At 39.2% G+C, this 19,976-nt stretch overlaps 4 non-coding genes across 4 annotated transcripts; all 4 read right to left on the bottom strand.

The window, feature by feature from the left end:
• Positions 1–1,305: 1,305 nt before the first annotated feature.
• On the bottom strand, positions 1,306–1,377 carry trnat-ugu (transfer RNA threonine (anticodon UGU)). The gene has a single exon. It is a non-coding gene; the product is annotated as a tRNA-Thr (tRNA).
• A 261-nt stretch (positions 1,378–1,638) lies between these two features.
• On the bottom strand, positions 1,639–1,710 carry trnat-ugu (transfer RNA threonine (anticodon UGU)). The gene has a single exon. It is a non-coding gene; the product is annotated as a tRNA-Thr (tRNA).
• Positions 1,711–3,759: 2,049 nt separating this feature from the next.
• Positions 3,760–3,831, bottom strand: trnat-cgu (transfer RNA threonine (anticodon CGU)). The gene has a single exon. It is a non-coding gene; the product is annotated as a tRNA-Thr (tRNA).
• Positions 3,832–6,831: 3,000 nt separating this feature from the next.
• On the bottom strand, positions 6,832–6,903 carry trnai-uau (transfer RNA isoleucine (anticodon UAU)). The gene has a single exon. It is a non-coding gene; the product is annotated as a tRNA-Ile (tRNA).
• Between the last annotated feature and the right edge of the window lie 13,073 nt (positions 6,904–19,976).

Consider the following 19,976-nt stretch of genomic DNA (forward strand, 5'->3'; position numbering starts at 1 on the left):
AATACAGATGAATACCTTTAGTGTTATAAAATTGAAAAGTAGTCTAATTTTGCTACTGTTATTATTATTATTTAAATTCATTTGAAGTAGAGTCTGCATTTTTACAGCTGCATAATGTCACAATCACTATATTGCAATGGCAAATCTGTAAAAAAAAAAAAAAAAAAAAAAAAAAAATCATTTCCATATGGTTTTTTGACAAAGTGACACTGAGCCACTGGAAAAGGGCCCAAGAGCCATATGTGGCCCCGAAGCCACAGGTTGCCCACCCCTGATTTACGATGTAGACACAATTAGGCATGTCTGTGATTCTTGTATATGTGAAATGAACATATTTGGTGTTTTAGGAATTAAGAAATTATTTTGGATTAAACAAAGTGGTCTGCAAGTGATTGACAGCAAACTGTACATTGAATGCCTGGTGGTAGTGGGAGTGATGGCATACAGGACTGTGTCATCGGCATAAAAGTGCACGGGACAGTGCGGATTTTCATGGCTTTCTATTACATGGTTAATGTTCTGAAAGGTTAGCTTTTATCTTTAACCATGAAGTCTTATGCCTAAACGTAACCGAGTAACAACATGTAAGAATGCAAGCAACACATCCATTCACTGCATCATTTGATTGCATAAATAACAAAATAGCTGTCATATGGTTATTTGCACTCTATTACTTCAATTACATAAGTGATACTAATGTACTATAATGGACCTCCCGCATTATCTATTTATAAATAAAGTTTGCAAATGCATGTGCATGTGTGCATGTGTTTTCTCAAGGATACATGCATCACCTTCATTAGATGCTGTAACGGTGGAAAACACTGAAGATCCTTATGGCTTTGGGCAGGGGTCTGCAACCCTGGTCCTAGAGAGCCACTATCCTGCATATTTTAGATGTTTCCCTCTTCCAGCACACCAGATTGTCATTATCAGGCTTCTGCAGAGCTTGATGATAGGCTTATCATTTGAATCAGGTATGTTGGAAGAGGGATACATCTAAAACATGCAGGGTACTGGCTCTCTAGGACTAGAGTTGCTGACCCCTGGCTTTGGGGAATGTCCATTATCTAATTTTTAATCTACAGGATTCCTGGGTAGAACGCTAGTCTTTGGCAGAAGAAGATGCAAAGATTGAATATGGAGAGAAGGTCTTGTTTAAGCTGGACTGTGTAATCCATGTGCAAAAACACAAGAAGTACAGGCCCCTGAGGTCAGAGATATAATGAGCATCAAATTCACAGACAAACATTAGCTGTGGTGATTAAAGATGTTTCCAGTTTGAACCTTGTGTTGATTCAGTGAAGGCATGGATGGGGGTTGAACCCATGATCTTTGGTTTACAAGACCAGCACCTTACCACTTGGCCACCACACCTGAGAATCACGACAAATAAAACAGACAAGATCTCACAAAGTATTAATGGTGGGTATAGTCAGACTGTTGTATAAAGTTTTCTCCAGCACATTCGAAAGAGTCTCACTGGGGTTCAGCTCTAGAAAGGTAAGTGACTAAATGTGGTGTATGATTTCAAAGATGCATCTTATGCTGATGATATTCCATTTTTTCCCTCTGTTATTATTCTGTACACATACAGAGACCTACATTCACAGGACCCTTAAGATATAGTTCTACTTAAGGCATGGATGGGGGTTGAACCCATGAGCTTTGGTTTACAAGATCAACGCCTTACCACTTGGCCACCACGTCAACAGTGGTATGGCATGACATTCAGTCATAAAAAGGAGTATAAAAAGGAGAAAAGCTTGAAAATGGAGAGAATATTTTTTCTTAGGTGGACTGTGTAATACATGTGCAGAAACTCTAAAGCAAGGGTGCCCAGTCCTGGTCCTTGAGATCTACAATCCTGCATGTTTTAGATGTATCCCTCTTGCAACACATTTGATTTAAATGATAAGCCTATCATCAAGGTCTGCAGAAGACTGACAATGACTGTCAGGTGTGTTGGAAGAGGGACACAACTAAAACATGCAGGATAGTAGCTCTTGAGGACCAGGGTTGGGCTCCCCTGCTCTGGAAAAAAAGGGTGCCCAACCCTGGTCCTCGAGCATAGCCATGGGAACCCATTTCAAATGGGGGGTGCTGTGAAGATCATACCAATGGTGACGCAAAATCAGTTAACTTTTTCAAGTGATGAAAATACATTGTTTGACTATTAATGCCATATTACTTGTGTAAGATAGATGAATAATTTTTAAAAACCACAGGCTATGCAAAATATAGGACAAATGAGTGACTGACTGAGCACTGGCTCATAGAAAAGCCAGATTTACACAATACTGCAGCAAGTACCAACAACTATTCACTCGCAAAGTAGAAAATAATCCGAAGCACAGGCTAACACACAACTAGTGGCTGTGTTGGCTACTGGCTGCAGAAAGCAAGATTTACAAAACAGACTACTTTAAGAACATGAACTACTGATAAATAATATTCAAGGAAAAGAACAAACATATGTTTCTTCAAAGTGAGGTGATAATGAGTAGGTCTAGGCCTGTTTATGCCCAGTCTGAGTGTGAGTTGATGTGGGATGGAAAATGAATTGTCTCCCCGCTCATTAAAAGTCCTTCACTGATTGACAATAGAAATGCTAGGATATTTTTTTGGGATGAAAACAGCGATCAGATCAGACACTGACGGGTGAGTCTGCGACAGGAGACAGGAGTGTGAATGGTGCTGTCCGTGGTTCTGAAAGGGTTACTGTTGGTCACATTTTATTACGTTCTAAACAACAGTGTTTTCCCACAATTTACAGTTTATATGCATGTTTTTTTCATTAGGTCAAAAGGAGGCTCTTCACATACTACTTGCTTATTGTCATTTATTTTTATAAACTTTACAGAGGCATTTCTACCTTTGCATTTTTCACAAATTGCACTCCGGGTTTACTGTTGTAGCTGGTGCACGTACCTTAAGCTGACGCTCCAAATGTCTTTTTGCGATCCGAGGTAACACTGATGAAAGTTTTCACCATCTTCTTCATGTCCAGCTGTTCCACAATGTCTGCGTGCACGTGCATGAGTGTGAGGTGCGTCAGTCTCTTTTTGGTCATGCCCATGTTAACTAGGAAATCTTCAATCTACAATGAAAAACCTCAGTCTAAATTAAATTGACATTAGAATACTAACCAACAAAAATTAATTAGATCATAGCTCTATTGATTTATCAACGACTTTAATTATTTAATTTATACATTTGGAATGCTTTGCCCCGTGATCTGTGGGGGGGCTGCAGCACCCTATGCACCCCTACTTCCCACAGCCTTGTCCTTGAGAGCTACTCTCCTCCATGTTTTAGATGTATCCTCCTTCCAACACACCTGAAGGTTGTTATCAAGCTTCTGCAGAGCTTGATGATAGGCTTACCACTTGAATCAGATGTGCTGGAAGAGGGATACATCTAAAACATGCAGGATAGTGGCTCTAGAGCAGGGGTCGGCAACCCTGGTCCTACAGAGCCACTATCCTGCATGTTTTAGACGTTTCCTTCTTCCAACACACCTGATGGTCATTACCGGGCTTCTGCAGAGCGTGATGATAGGCTTATCGTTTGAATCTGGTGTGTTGGAAGAGGGATACATCTAAAACATGCAGGATAGTGGCTCTGTAGGACCAGGGTTGCCGACCCCTGCTCTAGAGGATGAGGTACCTCAGATGTGAGCACTGACAAACATGAACATCTGTTGTGGTGCCTTAAATTGTTTTTGGTTTGTAACTGAACCTTGCATTGATATAATGAAGGCACGGATGGGGGTTGAACCCATGATCTTTGGTTTACGAGACCAACGCCTTACCACTTGGCCACCATGCCTTCCATCAGTAATGGGACAAAAAGATCTCACCAAGATTTAGTTTAATGGTGGTTATAGTAAGAAACTATAAAGCTTTGTCCAACACATTCCAAAGATTCTCACTGGGGTTCTTTATTGTTTGGATTTTAATTTAAATATGCATGTAAATTATTTATGGGCATTTGTAAATGGTATTTGTATATATTTATGAATTGTATATTTATTGGTAATGGGTTGCACGTATATATGTGTTGTGCATTTATGTGTTTATTTATTACATTATCTGTAAAATGTCATGCCAATACTTAATGAAGTCTGTATATAAGGAGAGTTTGTATATAAGGAGGCTGTTGTTGGTGTCTTTTTGTGTGTGTTGGTGAACATGGTGCTCAAATAAAAGAAGAAAAAAACTTCCTGGACATTGCCTCTGCCTCATTCTGTAGATATTGGTCACCTCCTGCCTGGCTGCACGGGCTAGTTCACAAGCAGTCAGTTGTTTTAACAACAAGAAATGTTCTCATCCGCATACACTTCTTTCGAGAAGCAGCATCCATCCCTCCATATAAAACTATAATTAAAAATGTAGACCCTATTTCTCCTGCTAACAAATCCACTAGCTTCCACATCACATCAACTTTTAAAAGAAACTGTAAATACCGACCCCAGTTGTCTGTATGTTTACTTCTGTGTAACAGCGTGCTACAGGATATTTTCTTTATTCTTGTGTACATGCAGGTCAGCTCATGACAATCAAACAAGAAACTCAGATCTGAGCAAAAAATGTAGCTGTACAGTGACCTCTTTTGTATACAATATTTGATTCACTGCATTAATCTAAACATCTTATTAAGTATAAAGGGGTAAAGGCTCAAAATACAGTGAACGAGGATATGACTCATTCAAACAGTCAGTACAGAGTTCATGCTTGCTTTCATCAGGGTTAAACTGTGTGATTATGTCTCCTTGAAAATATGTCCACATTATATTCTATATAATTCCTCCTAGTTTTTTTTTTTTTTTTTTTTTTTTTTTTTTAAGGTTAAATGTGCATTTTAATTGGCAGTGTCTTCAACAAAGCACAGTGAGTCAACTGCAAGAACATCGCTATAATGGGTGGAGGGTATTTTTTTTCTGCAGGTACAGCTGCTCTGGCCTATATAACCATCTGTGCCTTAATAATAGCAGAATACAACCTCTGAACCCAGAGCAGTCGAGAGCTGTCAATCATCCCTATTTTTCCTATAGGTTCTGCATGATGAATATTTCATTCAAGAATAGAAAGCCAGATGAAACTGTCTGCAGTCGGTGAAGATGTGCTGTACTTTTTGACAGCAGCAAAAATAAAAAAGGATGCTCCTTTGTGTTTCTATAATAAGATGGTCTATAAGGGATTGTGATATCTACACACTTTAATTACATGTTAGTGCTGATTATCTTTAATTCACAATAAACTGAATAGCTACAAGTCCTCTGTGAAAGACCAGCCATTTGTTGGCATTTCTTTGAATGCTCTACTGTTTCTTTTTAATTCATTTCAATTTTATTTTATTTGCTGAGCCCAATATCACAAGGTCGCCTCACAGGGCTTTACAGAATTTGTGGAATATGAAAATAAGCAACCAGTCAAATAATTAGTTAAACAGTCAGTGAAGCAAATGGATTATTGTTCCAGGCATCCCCCGTCCTTACACCCTCCTTCTCGGTAAGGAAAAACTCCAAAAAACCTAGTAGGAAAAGAGAAACCTCAAGGAGAACCACAGTGAAAGACAGATCCATTCCTATGGACGGACAGGCTACAGATGAGACCAGGACTGACGGACATCCATTTGCTGATGTAGGCAGCTGCAGCCTAGATGGCCGGAGAGTCGGCTTGTGACCTCTGGGCTGCCACTTCAGTTCCCTGGACTGGTGGAGAGTTGTTGGCTGATGTGCCCTTGAGCAAGTCACTTAACCAGCCCACTGCTCCTAGTATGCAGTGTGTGATGCATGCATGATCTAGCGATGGGTTAAAGGCAGAAGACAAATTTCAGTGTGTGGTGCATGTGTACATGTGTGAACCCATACTGACAAAATAAAGATTCTTCCTAGTTCCCATCTATAAGAATGTAGTAGGGTGGGGGGGGGGGGGCACATAAAGACAGCTGAGGGGTACATCTAGTCAGATTAAGGTGAGGAGGTCCATCTGGACAGGTGAGGGTCAGGGAGGAGGTCTGGGGTCACAGGTCAGGACAGGGCACAGATGAGTCACCTTAGAACCAGTCTGCAGAAAGCTTTAACCAATCACAAAGCTTGTACAACACAACACACACAACTTGGATCTACTGCAGGTCATACACCGATTTTTACCCCTGGATTAGATGTTTCAGGTGCGGCTTCATTACACAAAGTAACAAGTGGTCCCAGGGACGACAAACCCCGCCCCTCACACATATTTTGCCTGTTGTAAGTAAATGGGAAGATTTTAAAAATTGATGAAATAACTGAACTTTGACCTACTGTTCCCAAAATATAATGAGATCCACTGTGGGTCACTGGCAATCTATGAAGTCAATGTGGTATGAATTCGACAGACAGTTTTGCTGCAACAGAAAAGTTTCACCCTTTATAAGTAAATTGGGAAAAAAAAAAAAAAAATCATACAAAATTTAAAATTTTATCAAAATGTGATGAGCTCTATTCTGGGTCACTCCCGGTCTATAAACCAAACTTGGTATGATTTCAACCAATAGTTTTGCTGCTGGAGTGTGAGCAAACAAACCAAACATGGATGTTCTCTGTGGATTCCATGAAAGGTTGAGGTAATCTGCCATATTGAAGGCATGGATGGGGGTCGAACCCACGATGTTTGGTTTACAAGCCTTACCACTTAGCCACCACACCTACATTAGTAGCACACAACATTCAGTCACAACCATAAAAAGTATAAAAGATTGAATATCTACATGCAACAACTCTAGAAAAAGCAGCTCAGCTCTATTGTGTTGGGAAGATGTTTCCGGAACCTTGTATTGATTCAAGGAAGGTATGGATCGGGGTTGAACCGATGATCTTTGGTTTATAAGACCAACACCTTACCATTTGGCCACCATGTCTACTGTGTGGGATGTGACATACAAAACAGACACCTCCCTCTCATCAAGATTTCATATTAATGGTGGGTATAGTCAGACCACCGCATAAAGAATTCTCCAGCACATTTCAAAGATGGGGTTCAGGTCTGGAAGGATGAGCAATTTCAGACCCCCTGCCACTGCTTGTTTTTCCACTGTTGTTATTGTGCACACACAGATCCATGTTCTAAGCAGGGTGGTTCTTTGGACCACACAAAATGGATGGGGGCTGAACCCATGATCTTTGCTTTACAAAACCAAAAGCCTTACCACTTGGCCACCACACCTACCTACTGATAAACAGATGCCTCCTACCATAGTTATAATGAACAACAGAAAGCAGAACATCATGGTTTAGCCATGTGGTCATAAAGTGGACTACATTCTTCTCTCTGGTCTCCAGTGGGACTTTCATTCCAATCACCATTACATTTGTGTGAAACCTCCCCAAGGCAATGCACCACCCACTAGCTCTTTGTTCTGACCAAAAGTGTTGGTCTTGGTACAGATCAAAATTATCAGTAAAATGATTTGGTTCATGTATCCCATTCTGACATAAAGTATAAAAGTAATAACGTGTTTGAATTTCCCGTAACATAAAAATCAAGTTAACAAATTGAGTGTGCTTTCATTTATTGCACTGGAGTTAAACGGTTAAGTGCATTAGATTGCATTAGATGACCTGTCTGACCTCTGAAGTCAGTACTTAGTTTCATTGTTAATTTTACTAGTCTCTATAAAAGAACAATGATCCACAGGCCGTCCGTCATTTCAATCCACAGTGAAACCGATGAGATTTTACTTCATTACCATCAAACGATCAGCACATTTCAATTTTTATCTGAAGTTTAGAGCATTAAAGTACCTCTACTTGTCCGTCATCTCAGTAAAAAATGACAGTATAAAAACAATATTCCTCACTCAGCTACACTATTATCTCTGGATAAAATGCCCCCATCCTGACCTGGACCTCCCAACATAAATGAGTGCTGCAGATTTTGTCTTGACAAGTAGCCTGACAGGGTTTGAGCCAGGGATATCATGCTGCACTCATCTTCACAGCCTTCTTCATAATTGCCTCAAGCACACTGAGATCCAAGCAAAAGCATTATCCCTCATAAGCCTAATAATCTCTGTAGAGAATCTGGAGGATTTATACATACTATATTGTAACATGTATCCCATCAGGCATTTGGAAATCCCTGTTGTAGCCTGTAAAGCCTGATTAAGTATTGCATTGCCTTCAGTTACTGTCAGAAATATTGTAATTGGGAATTAAGGGTGCATGAACAAACCAAGCAAAATACTAATGACTAGAAAATAGAGAGTTTCTATCATTTCCCTTACAAGGAAAGATACGGTTCAGTGAGTTGTTTGTAAAACACTGTGGTATTATTGGATTTCCAAAATAATTATTTGGAAATTACTTTCAGTTGCAATTATTCATTTATAATGTGCATGTTTGTAGTGATGCAAACAATAAAAGTGAGAACATGTATATTGTCGCTGTCGGGCAGAAACCTCTTAACTCCATTTTTGGTCTTTTTTGTTTTTTGCCTTGAAACAGTTCTATTGGTCAGTCATCATGTTGGCCTGACAGTTTTAGAAATATTTAACCAATGAAAAGTGTTGAAAACAGCTTGTTAATGCCTTTCATTTATTTAGAATATACATTGCTTTTCCAGTTTCCTAAAAAATAAGTGTTTTGGACATAAGAGGTTTCTGCCCGACTGCGACGATATATTGCTCTGCTCAATATCCTCTGATTAGATGAATCCTTTAGAAACCTTATGTTGACTTTTTATCTGTGCTCATAAATCCCCTCATAGTCACATAGTCATATTAACCTCTACCAAAAAATACCAAAATAAAGAAAATGTACTAAATCAAGCAACAATAAGTTTAGGATTTCAGCCTTGTATATTTCCCACAGTGACCCATGCAAACAAAAATATTTCTTCTGAAAGCAGATAAATTAAATCATGTTCTGTGAACTTTTGTGAAGTTCTCAAACAAGTAATCTTTTGTACAGAGGTGCAGACAGGCCAGAGCTTGGTTATAAAAGGGCAAAAACAAAGACGCTTTCATGACTTTGCAAACTTTTACAGATTTGTTATGTTACAGGTGGACTAAAGCCACTGCATTACTTCCTGTGAAAACATAAGTGGGGTTAACTGAACTGACTCTGCCTCTGCCCTGTTCTGATATACACTATTATCCTTGTGGCACAGCTGTGTTGTAATTTGTTGGATGAATGTGTAGCTGTGAATCAGGGTTTGTGTATGTGTCTGTGTCACTCCCCAGAATATCAGTGCAAAGTTTGACACTTTCAGGATGTTTTAACATTTGTCCAATGTAATCCTGGTGCTATTTCTGGGCTGGTGCTTGTGCTGGTTCACAGATGGATCAACCTTCTAGAATGCTGTTTGCTTTGCCATTGGCTATAGTTGCCATAGATCCATGCCATTACAGTATACATCTCAGTCGCGGCTGCTCGTCTTTCAGAGAGGGGAAGCTCATTGTTGGCTTACATCAAAAAAAAAAAAAAAGTCAGGTCACTTGAACATAAATTCGGCCCTCCGATCCTTTTGAAGAAAATGGTCAGTGACCTTATCGTACCAAGTAAACGCTGAAATTATGTTTAATTGAAACAAGGAAGTAAAATGAGTGTGTTTTATTTACAGTGCAAGAAATGAACAAGTAATTTCGTAGTGGTTTCTCTCTTGATTTCACAGCAGAATGCACGACGGTATTAAACTGAACTGCGTCAGTGAAGGAGTTAGTCTCAAAATAGCTGTCAATCTAATGGGATTCAGCCTTTCAACTGATCCTCCAATCAGCACATGGAAGCCTGGCGTCCAGCCCAGCTGAGCTCCACCCACAGCTCCATTCACCCCCAGAGATGCTGAGCGTCCGGGGGCGGGACAACATCGTGCCATTTATCCAATTACCATCCAGTTTTGAGGCAATGAAAAAAACTGTTCCACTCAGTCCCATTGAAGTGCATGGACGCTGAGCGTCTACAGGCAAATGCATTGAGCAGAGATCGTATGAGAAAACAGTGCAACAGGAATGTATGAGAAGTGAACAACATCGAGTCTGTTGATTTGTGATAAAGCTGATTCTGAACGAACTCGTCTTTGAGATGAACATGTTCTAACACATTTGTAGTCAATGAAATGTCAACACAACCGTACATATTTGACCATTTAATTTTCATAATTTTAGGGGAAGCCGAGCTTCCCTTGCAGTCTTTGAGAGTCTCTGATACATCTATACACACTGGTAGGTAATTCAGTACCATTGTAACACCAACCAAGATGCTGGTAGGCAATAAGACATAATTAACCCATGAAGACCCAAACATCCACTGGTGAGCAAAAGCATCTACTGATCTAAACTGTTTAATACCTGCTGATCCACTAATCCTATCAATACATGTAAATAATTGGTGTAAAATGCAGTTTGTCATCTTTTCATGGTCATCAGATATGACCCATTTCGACGTTCAGAGGCTCCGTTGTTACCGTGGAAACACAGTCATCTTCTACAACATTGATTCAGCAGTAAAAGACATGGAGTTGGATCAATGAAACAAAATTACTGGGAGTTACGTTAGATAACAAATTGTCTTAGACTAAACAGATTGATAATATGACAACCAAGATGGGAAATGCTGTTTCTTTTGTAAAAAGGTGTGCAGCTTTTATGTCACCTAGTTTAAGTAAATTGGTGTTTCAAACCTTAGTATTGTCAGTCTTGGATTACTGTCCAGTGGTATGGTCAAATACGACACTAGAAAATGTTAAAAAGTTACAAATTGCGCAAAATAGAGCCACTTGCACTGCACTGCAGTGTGGCTACAGAATAAATGTTTTTATGATGCATAACCACTTGAAGTGGCTCTGTTTAAAAAAAAAAAAAAAAAAAAAAAAAAAGATTACTTTATTCACTACTGGTTTTCTTCTTTAGATGAGACAGACTAGACGCTATGCTAACTAATGCTACGTTTTAATACAGCTCTGGAACCAGATTTCCTGTCTGAGAATGAACCAGTCAGAGACTACGCCAAGGTAACTGAACCAGTCCGAGGGATGCATTTATGGAAGACCCCTACCCACCCTTTCAGCTCGACATTTGGAACTACAAACAAAATTAGCTGGATCAACTGTGACAGTCCAACTCTATGTGCCACTTGCAGTAGTATGAAAAGTGAAACAATCAGTACTACATTTTTAAAGATTCTTTATTTCTTCAGTAAGGAGAAGCAGATGCCATTTTACAAATTTTTAATATGTTTTATGTGTTTTATCTCACAACAGATATTAAGTGGAATTTTAAATCCTACTCAGAGGATTTAATACACTGACTAGACACTAATCAAACATTAAAAACTTTAGTTGGGGATGATGATATAAAACATGCCTCTGTAATCACATAAACACATTTGCTGATGTGAGGATTAGTGTTTAGCAAGTGTTTACTAGTGGAATGAGCTGGAATCCAGAAGAATCAAAAGCATTTGTCAAAATATAATTTGGATTTAAAGCTGAGACTCTATTTTCTTTTTATTTCATGTTTGCTGCCACACAGGATCATCATTTATACGTGACTGAACTTTTTTCCAATATAAGCGGCATTATTCAGTGATAATAAACATAATAAACAGTGTAACGGTGCCTTTAGATGCTGTTTAATAACCATCCTAAATCACTCCCCTTATGAGTTGCTGTATCAACTGCATTTTAAAGGAATCGCAGGGGTTGATGTGATTGGTCATTACTAGCGTTTCCCTGCTGATATTCCTACTCTTATAATGTATTCTTCTACCTCCTGGATCTGCTCCACCAGGATTAGCTCACTTCTCTGGTCGCTAAAATTGCTCAAATTATTTGGTCACACCCACTTAGTTCATACATTTTCTCTTGCAATTGTGCCCACTTTCAGGGAATTATTCGCCTTTATGTTTCTAATCTTTTTTGGCCTCTTGTCTTTTAATAGACTCAGTGAAATGCATTTTAGTTCTTTTAGTTACAGTTTAATTTGGCCCTGTTCAGTGCACAGAGCTGCCTGCCATGGTTGTGTCATCGGAGGAAACTAGACTGCAAGGTTTTACAAGGAATGCTTCAAAATGGCCACTTCACAGCGTGGATGAGTACTGTTATGTATATGAACGCCGACTAAATGATGAGTTAAGAAGGGTGTGCTGGTTTGCCTTTTCATCACTCTGTTGTATCTAATAGTTGAAAAAAGGTGCAGAAGTTTGAAAAGAAGAATACAGAATTACCGATACTATCTACAATAAGGAAGTTTAAGCACTTGACCAAAAAAACTGACCGGTTTGCTCCGAACACCTGGGCTGAAATTCTGTTCTTGCACTGATTCACAAAGAAGACATTTACATAAATATATGCAAGTGCTGGGTGGTGCAGTGGATAGCACTCATGCCTCACAGCAAGAAGGTCCTGGGTTCGATTCCAACACCAGTCGACAGGGGTGGGACCTTTCTGTGTGGAGTTTGCATGTTCTCCCCGTGTCTCCGTGGGTGCTGTCCGGGTACTCCGGCTTCCTCCCACCATCATAAGACATGCACTGATAGGTTAATCTAAATTGCCCATAGGTGTGAATGTGAGAGTGATTGTTTTTCTCTATATGTTCCTATAAGTCCCTGCGATAAACTGGCGACTCCAGGGTGTACCCCGCCTTCGCCCCTATGTAGCTGGGATAGGCTCCAAGCGACCCCCGTGACCCTTGTGAGGATAAAGCAGGTTCAGATAATGAATGAGTATGCAAGTGCTTTTGCCTGTTCCCAGTGTTTGTTATTTCCTGGCACCAGCTTAAAAACTGACACAGAACTGGCTTCTGTTCCTCTGAGCTCTTTCCACTCTTTAAATTGAGTGACTGGAGGAGCTGCTCACAATACCCATCTTATGGCATTTATGAAATGTCACTCAAAATCATCATCATATTAACCTGAAAATAATTTTGTTAACATCATTGTCCACTTTTTACTTTTATTCATTATTCACTTGTTTTATACTCAGTGAATGAGTCAGTAAAACAGGAAGCCTCCTGACTGACCAGACGGCACCATTTGACAAAGGAGCTTTATAGTACCACTAATGGTTCTATGTGGTACTGTTTTTAAAGGTTCTGTATAGCACCATTTACAAAGGACCTTTGAGATTCAGCGAATGATGCTGTTATTACATCACTACTGGTTCTAGGCGGCCCTATGTGGAAAACAAGTGGTGCAAGGCACAACAAACCCTGCCCCTTGCACGTATTGTAGCTTATCTCCGTCAAGGACAGCGGAGGTTCTGTTATCATCGGGGTTTGTCTGTCTGTCTGTCTGTCTTTTAGCAAGATAACTCAAAAAGTTATGTATGGATTTTGATGAAATTTCTAGCAAATGTTGAAACTGGCACAAGGAATAAATGATTAAGTTTTGGTGGTGATCGGGGGGGCTTATCTGCCTTGGCGGGGGTCTGCACTCTCTGAGTACTTTTCTAGTTTAGGCATCGATCCAGCTGATATCATCATGTCTATGCGTGTGCTGATGTCAGCACATCAATAGCCTCTATATATGTGCCAAGTTTGAAGTAATTTCAAACAAAATTGACATTTTTAAAGACATTTTAAATTTCGCCCATTATAAGTAAATGGGAGAAAACAAAGATTTAAAAAAATTCCTACAAAATTTAAACTTTGACCTACTGTTCCCAAAATGTAGCCACATCTATTCTGGGTCACTGGCAATCTATAAACCAGGCCTGTAACGGTACATGTACCGAACCGAACCGTTTCGGTACACACCTGTTCGGTTCGGTACACAGCTGTACCGAAACGGCACAGTGTTGAGAAAAAGAAAAAGGAACAAAAGACATTGTTTGATGCGGAACTTTAAATACGCGCAAGTTTCACACGGACATATTTAAGGACGCATACATTGACCCAAAATATGAAATAGCAGCTGATATAAGGTAAAAAAAAAAAATATATATAATGAGAACCTGGAAGGAAGAGATTGAAGACCCTCCACCATCAGTACAGTCCAGTTTGGGATCACTTCAGGTCCTGGTGAAAGACAACAACGAGGAAAGAGACGGAGATAAGACGAACGCTGTGTGGCCCCTGGGAGCTACGGTAGTTCTAAAACACACTAGCTCTGTCTGTCTGTCTCTCACGCACGCTGTATACCAGAGGAATAGAACTCGGAGTTGGACGTTGAAAGTATATAGAAATAAAGTTTCACTTTCGTTTCACGCCAGCGTTAGTTACGTTAGTTATGGACCGGACCGGACCGCGCCCCCCCGGCTCCGACCAAAAAAAAAAAACAACCAACCAAACAAACAAACCATCCCCCTGACAAATCGCACCTTGTGTGTGCGCACACGCGCACACACATGAGTACACAAAGTGTCCTAAACAGTTTGTTAGCTGTCCTAAAATAAATAATTTGGTTCAGTTTGTTGTCAATGTTGCTCTTCAGTTTGTTAAAACAGAATACCAGTTTACCCTCCTGTTAATGTTGCACTACATGCAGAATTTTTTTGTTGATATTTTAATGCAGAATGTGAACTGACAGAACTGTGATTAGATTTTTGTTGTTTGTTCAAAAGTACCTGTCAGGGAAAAGTGTAATACTAATGTTTAAAATACATTTAGTAATATTAATAATTTATTTTATTCTCTATTTGATTTACAGAAGCAGAATTATGCTATTCCTGTTTTTCTATATTCTATTGTGTCCAAAAATTGGGGGAAAAATGTTAGAAAATTCGAATGTATTAAAGACATTTTGAGGGGTTTTCTTTCTTCCCGTACCGAACCGAAAATAACCGAACCGTGGCTTTGAAAACCGAAAACGTACCGAACCGAAAATTTTGTGTACCGTTACAGGCCTACTATAAACCCAATTAGGTATGAATTCAACCAATAGTTTTGCGACTAAAGCCATGCGAAATTTCGCCCATTATAAGTAAATGGGAAAAAAAAGGAAAAAAGAGATTTTAAAAATTCGTTAAAAATGTGAACTTTGACCTACTTTTCCCAAAATGTAATGACACCTATTCTGGGTCACTGGCAATATATAAACAAACAAACAAACCAAAAACAATACCCTTTGCCTCCCCTTCAGGGGGTGGGGTAACGAGTAATTAATTGACTTGAATAAATTTGAAAAAAAAATATTATTACAATTACCTGAATCAAAGCTTCATTTCCTAAATTTCTTTGCTGCTGGTTCTGCTGTTGTGTTTAACACAGACACTTATTGTGATGCATCAGGATTGCCATAAACAGCTTGGAACGTTGCTCAGAAGAGATAAAGTAAAAAGGCAGAAAATGTCTAAAGTGTGGGAGCACTTATAAAAAAAAAATACAGCATAATGCATCCGCTGTGGTACTGAGCTCATTTATCACAAGAGCACGACTTCAGTGATACAGCATTTGCAGCAGAAACACCCAGTCCACATTACTGCTGAGAGCAGAGCTAACACTAGATAATAAAAAGTTAATGCTAATGCTAATATGTTAGTGTAGTGAACACTCAAAACATATGCAGCAGTTGCGAGTTATGTTATTAACTGGAGCTCAAGAAAAACAAACGTTGCTACATTACTTTCATGTTTTGCTCGAACTGCTGGTTAAGGAACTGAAGGAACATACACTGCTCCTCATTCATGAACACTTGAAAGATGCACACACACACACACACACACACACACAAATAATCATTTAACTGAAATGAATCTGTAGCTCTAGTTGTGTATGGTGCCATTTGATAAATAAAGTAATATAGAAGACCAAAAGAAGTCCTTATGTGATTTGGAGCTGAATGAGCCTTTTAATGCTGTCTACATTGGTAAACCTCTACTGCAGACTTTTCATTTGTTTTCCTGAATCCCACTGAATGGTTAATTGGCAGAATTACACTGATGGATCCTCTGTACTCGGTGTCATAGTGGTGCAGTTAGTAGCCTACTATTGCCTCACAGCAAGAATATCCTGGGTTTAATTCCAGGCCTTTCTGTGTGTTTTCCTGCTCTTTCCCAGTAATCCACCTTCCAAAGACATGCATCTTAACAACTGATCACTCTGAATTGTCCACTGGTGTGAATTGGAAAGTGAATGGTTAAATTAGGGCTGCACGATTAATCGATTTTAAATCGAAATCGGATTTTTTTTAATTGGGCCGATTTTTAAAAAAGGGAAATCATAAAATCGATTTCATCTCTCTCGTGCTTCCGGGCTGCGTGCTTGCGGGCTACCGTAGGCTCCTCCTCCTATCAGTGACAGCGGTCTGTCACAGAAGTCCGTGTAATGACCGGACTTTAAATGTGTTAATGAGCCTGCAGTACTTATAGCAATGTAAGCCGTGGCTTCACGCACGGATCCCGCAACTGAAATAGAACTGCATGCGGATCATTCATCTTACGTACGATCCGTACCGAACCGGGTCCGTCAGCCTCAGCAGAGGAGCCCAGACAGCTCTCTCTGCCCACACACATCCACCAGCTCCAGGGATAGAATCCCTCCAGCGTGTCCTGGGTCGGTCTGTTCCACGCACAGATTCCCCAGTTTAAAGAGAACCCATGGAGATCACTCATATTAACGTGGTCCACGCACGCACGCACGCACGCGGGCACGACTGATGACTGTCACTGACTTACATTCAAGTGACGTATCACTTCTGTGGGCCCAGATACCCCAAAAAGAAAGAAAAAAAAAAAAAATTAATAATTAATTTAGTCCTCTTACTTGCTAAATTTTTCATTCACAAATGTAAGTTCTGTAACATAAAACCAAATATTATTTATTTTTTGAAAGATGTTGAACTTTATTTGAAGCTCTTCGATAAATCTGGAAACAAAAAGGCTGTAAAAAACACATAAGTACTTGCTCTGATTTGGACACTGTATTATAGTGTATTCCCCCTGGCAAACTTATGTTATTTCCTTGTTGTATACATTGTTTGTATACTCTACTTCATTCAATAAAGATTTAATTATGTAAAAATACACTTCTGTGGGTTCATCACATGATACCATCACAGATTTTAGGTCAGAGCAGTGCCTTGCACTGTGGGCTGCTCACAAACACGACATGCTGACTTCTGTTGTCTTTTGTAGCTTTACCCAAAAATCGAAATCGAAAATCGAGTTTTTAGAGGAAAAAAAAATCAGGATTTTTTTTTTTTTTTTTCCACAATCGTGCAGCCCTAATGGTTGTTTTTCTATGTCACTCCATACTGAACTGGAGACACGTCCAGGGTATACCCCACCTTCACCTACTGGTAGCTGCAGTAGGTTCTGGGACCATCTCGAGGACAAAGTGGTCCAGTAAATGGATGTCTGGGTCCTCTGTATTAATTTGTCTGTATGATGAGCCTGTCAATGCTCTTGCTGTAAACTTTTTTTCATTTCATGTCCTTTGTCTTTGTCCATGGTTTTAATTCACTGTGTTGTATACACTACACTGGACAAAAGGCAGTTGAGTTGTAAGAAAAGTTTCCTATTGACTTATAGAAAAGCTCAAAGTCACACTTAAAATAACGACAAACACTGCTTTGCCTTAAAAACACTGAATACAACATCTACACTTGGTATCTTAAAGGACAGATGTAACTTTTAAATACTCCTCTGTAACATATAGGAATAGACCGGCTGTTTTGTACATCTTTGTAAGAGGTGACGATATCACACCACACGAGATCTAATGTGCCCTGAACAAAACAATAATACAGAAAAAAAGACAGACAAATATTCACCATACTTACGTAACATTGGCATTTAATTCATGAAGACCCAAACAGCCACTGACAACCAAAACCATCTACTGATCTAAAATGATTAATAACTTCTGAACCACTAAACCTATCAACATATGTAAATAATTAGTTTGTCAGCATGTTTCCATCCTACACATGACTAGCTTTCCACCAACAGGAGCTTGCAAACAGGTCCTGTACTCAGTCACTGTGGCATTAGATGAATTGTCAATATTACCATATAGACCCTGATACAAGAATGAGCTTCATGTTGTTTTAAGCATAACATAAAAAGCAGCTTAAATCTATCTATCTATCTATCTATCTATCTATCTATCTATCTATCTATCTATCTATCTATCTATCTATCTATCTATCTATCTATCTATCTATCTATCTATCTATCTATCTATCTATCTATCTATCTATCTATCTATCTATCAGCATAGTCATGAAAAAAAATTGGAAAAAACAAAACAAAACCTGGAATTGTTTTAACACACACCTGCCAGATCAACAAACTGTTACAACTTCTGCTTTTATGGAAGTGCTCAAACTTGCTGATGATGATAAATCAGGGGCTCTTTGCACCACATGGCTGATACTTACCTTCTATAGTCCTTTGATAGTAGTAAAGGGGTACTCACATTTTCACACATTTTTTCTAATTTTTTAAAAATAAATAATAACTACATGGAATCTGTTGTTTTACAGTTGAGTTTAGATTTCAATAACTTTATAACCTGACAAGGCGATCAGGGTTTCTGTCTATTTGTGGGTTTGTTTTTATTTATTGTTCATTCATTTGAATTTGCATTAACACCAAACAACAAAAGGATTATACAAAAGAAAGTCCAACATTCGAAAAGGAGCGGGATGAAGTTTAATTTATAATTTCCCACCCCCTTACCCCATCCTTCAACCTACCCTCCATTCCTACACAAAACACAAAATTGCTATGCATATCAAGGATAGATTGTCCATTTTGCAGCAGCATGTCACATTAAAGCAAACTCTGTCCAAGTTTGTTTGTGAGTTTGTTTTTACTATGCATTACTGACATTTTTTATGACAGTATTCTCCTTATGGATTCATAGGTGACTGAAACAGATCTGACACATTTTAAATGCATTTACTTACACAACATGTGTTTTATTTACGCTTATACAGACATGCAAATAAATTGACAACAAAGGCACTGTATGCACGGAACTGTATACACTATCTCAAGCTCTTTTATTTCCACCCACTCGCACAAACACTCACACACACTTGGGATCACTTTCTGTTAGACTTCCAGTACAAGCCAAGCCTGCTTGTCTCTTGGCTTGGTTAGCTGGGCCATGAATTATTTGCTGTGCCGCAACAACCCCTGGTAATATGATGAGAGCACAGCTGACTGGGCAGAGCACATTCCCCCAAACACAAACTCACCCACACACACTCGAATACAGATGGAAAAACCAGCACATACAGAGGCACACATCAAGTCTACACAAAAAGCAGCCCCCTAAACGTGTATATCTGTGCATGTGTGGTCTGCTGTGACCACGCAGGGGTAAATGGTTGCAGAGATGAGAGCTGACAGCGACAGACTAAGCAGGCTTTTAGGTCGGGTGTGGTTTGTATCTGGAGACACATTTACAGTGTGTGTGTATGAGCTTTTAGCATGAATGTAAGCAGAGTATAGAAAAGCACACAACAAATGATAAGACATCCTTCGTCTAAATTTACAGTTTGTTCAGATGATGTTGGACAAAAAAAAAAAAAAAAAAAACATCCTGTCAAATGTGTTTCACAAGATAACATTTTGGTCTTTTTTTTGTAAAGCGTGAGATGATGAGATTGGAACAAATGGAAAAGATCTAAAGCTTATAATGAAGCGCTATCGGCCATACAAAGCAAGGCTGTGTACTATCACCGAGCCTTTTCAGTTTATGCACTGAGAACATCTTCAGGAATATCAGTGACTTCAGACGTGTCGACATCAGTGGCTTCAGTATCAACCAGCTAAAGTGTTCTGACGATGATGATGGTGAGGGAGATCTAAAGGCCAATGCACTCAATGAAGTAGGGAAAGACTACATCATGAAAATGAATGCAAAGAAAACAAAGACCATGGTCATCAGCGACAGAGAAGAAAGGCAACAAATTAGACTCAGGTGGAGCAGAAATAGAGCAAGTCCAAGCCTTTAACCCTTCAGGGCCAGATCTACTAAAAGTTTGCATGTATAAAAACATGCGCAATGAGTTTGCACATGTAAAAAAAAAATTATAAACTGAT

This window comes from Sphaeramia orbicularis, chromosome 10 (genome assembly GCF_902148855.1).
Source record: "Sphaeramia orbicularis chromosome 10, fSphaOr1.1, whole genome shotgun sequence".
NCBI lineage: Eukaryota > Metazoa > Chordata > Actinopteri > Kurtiformes > Apogonidae > Sphaeramia > Sphaeramia orbicularis.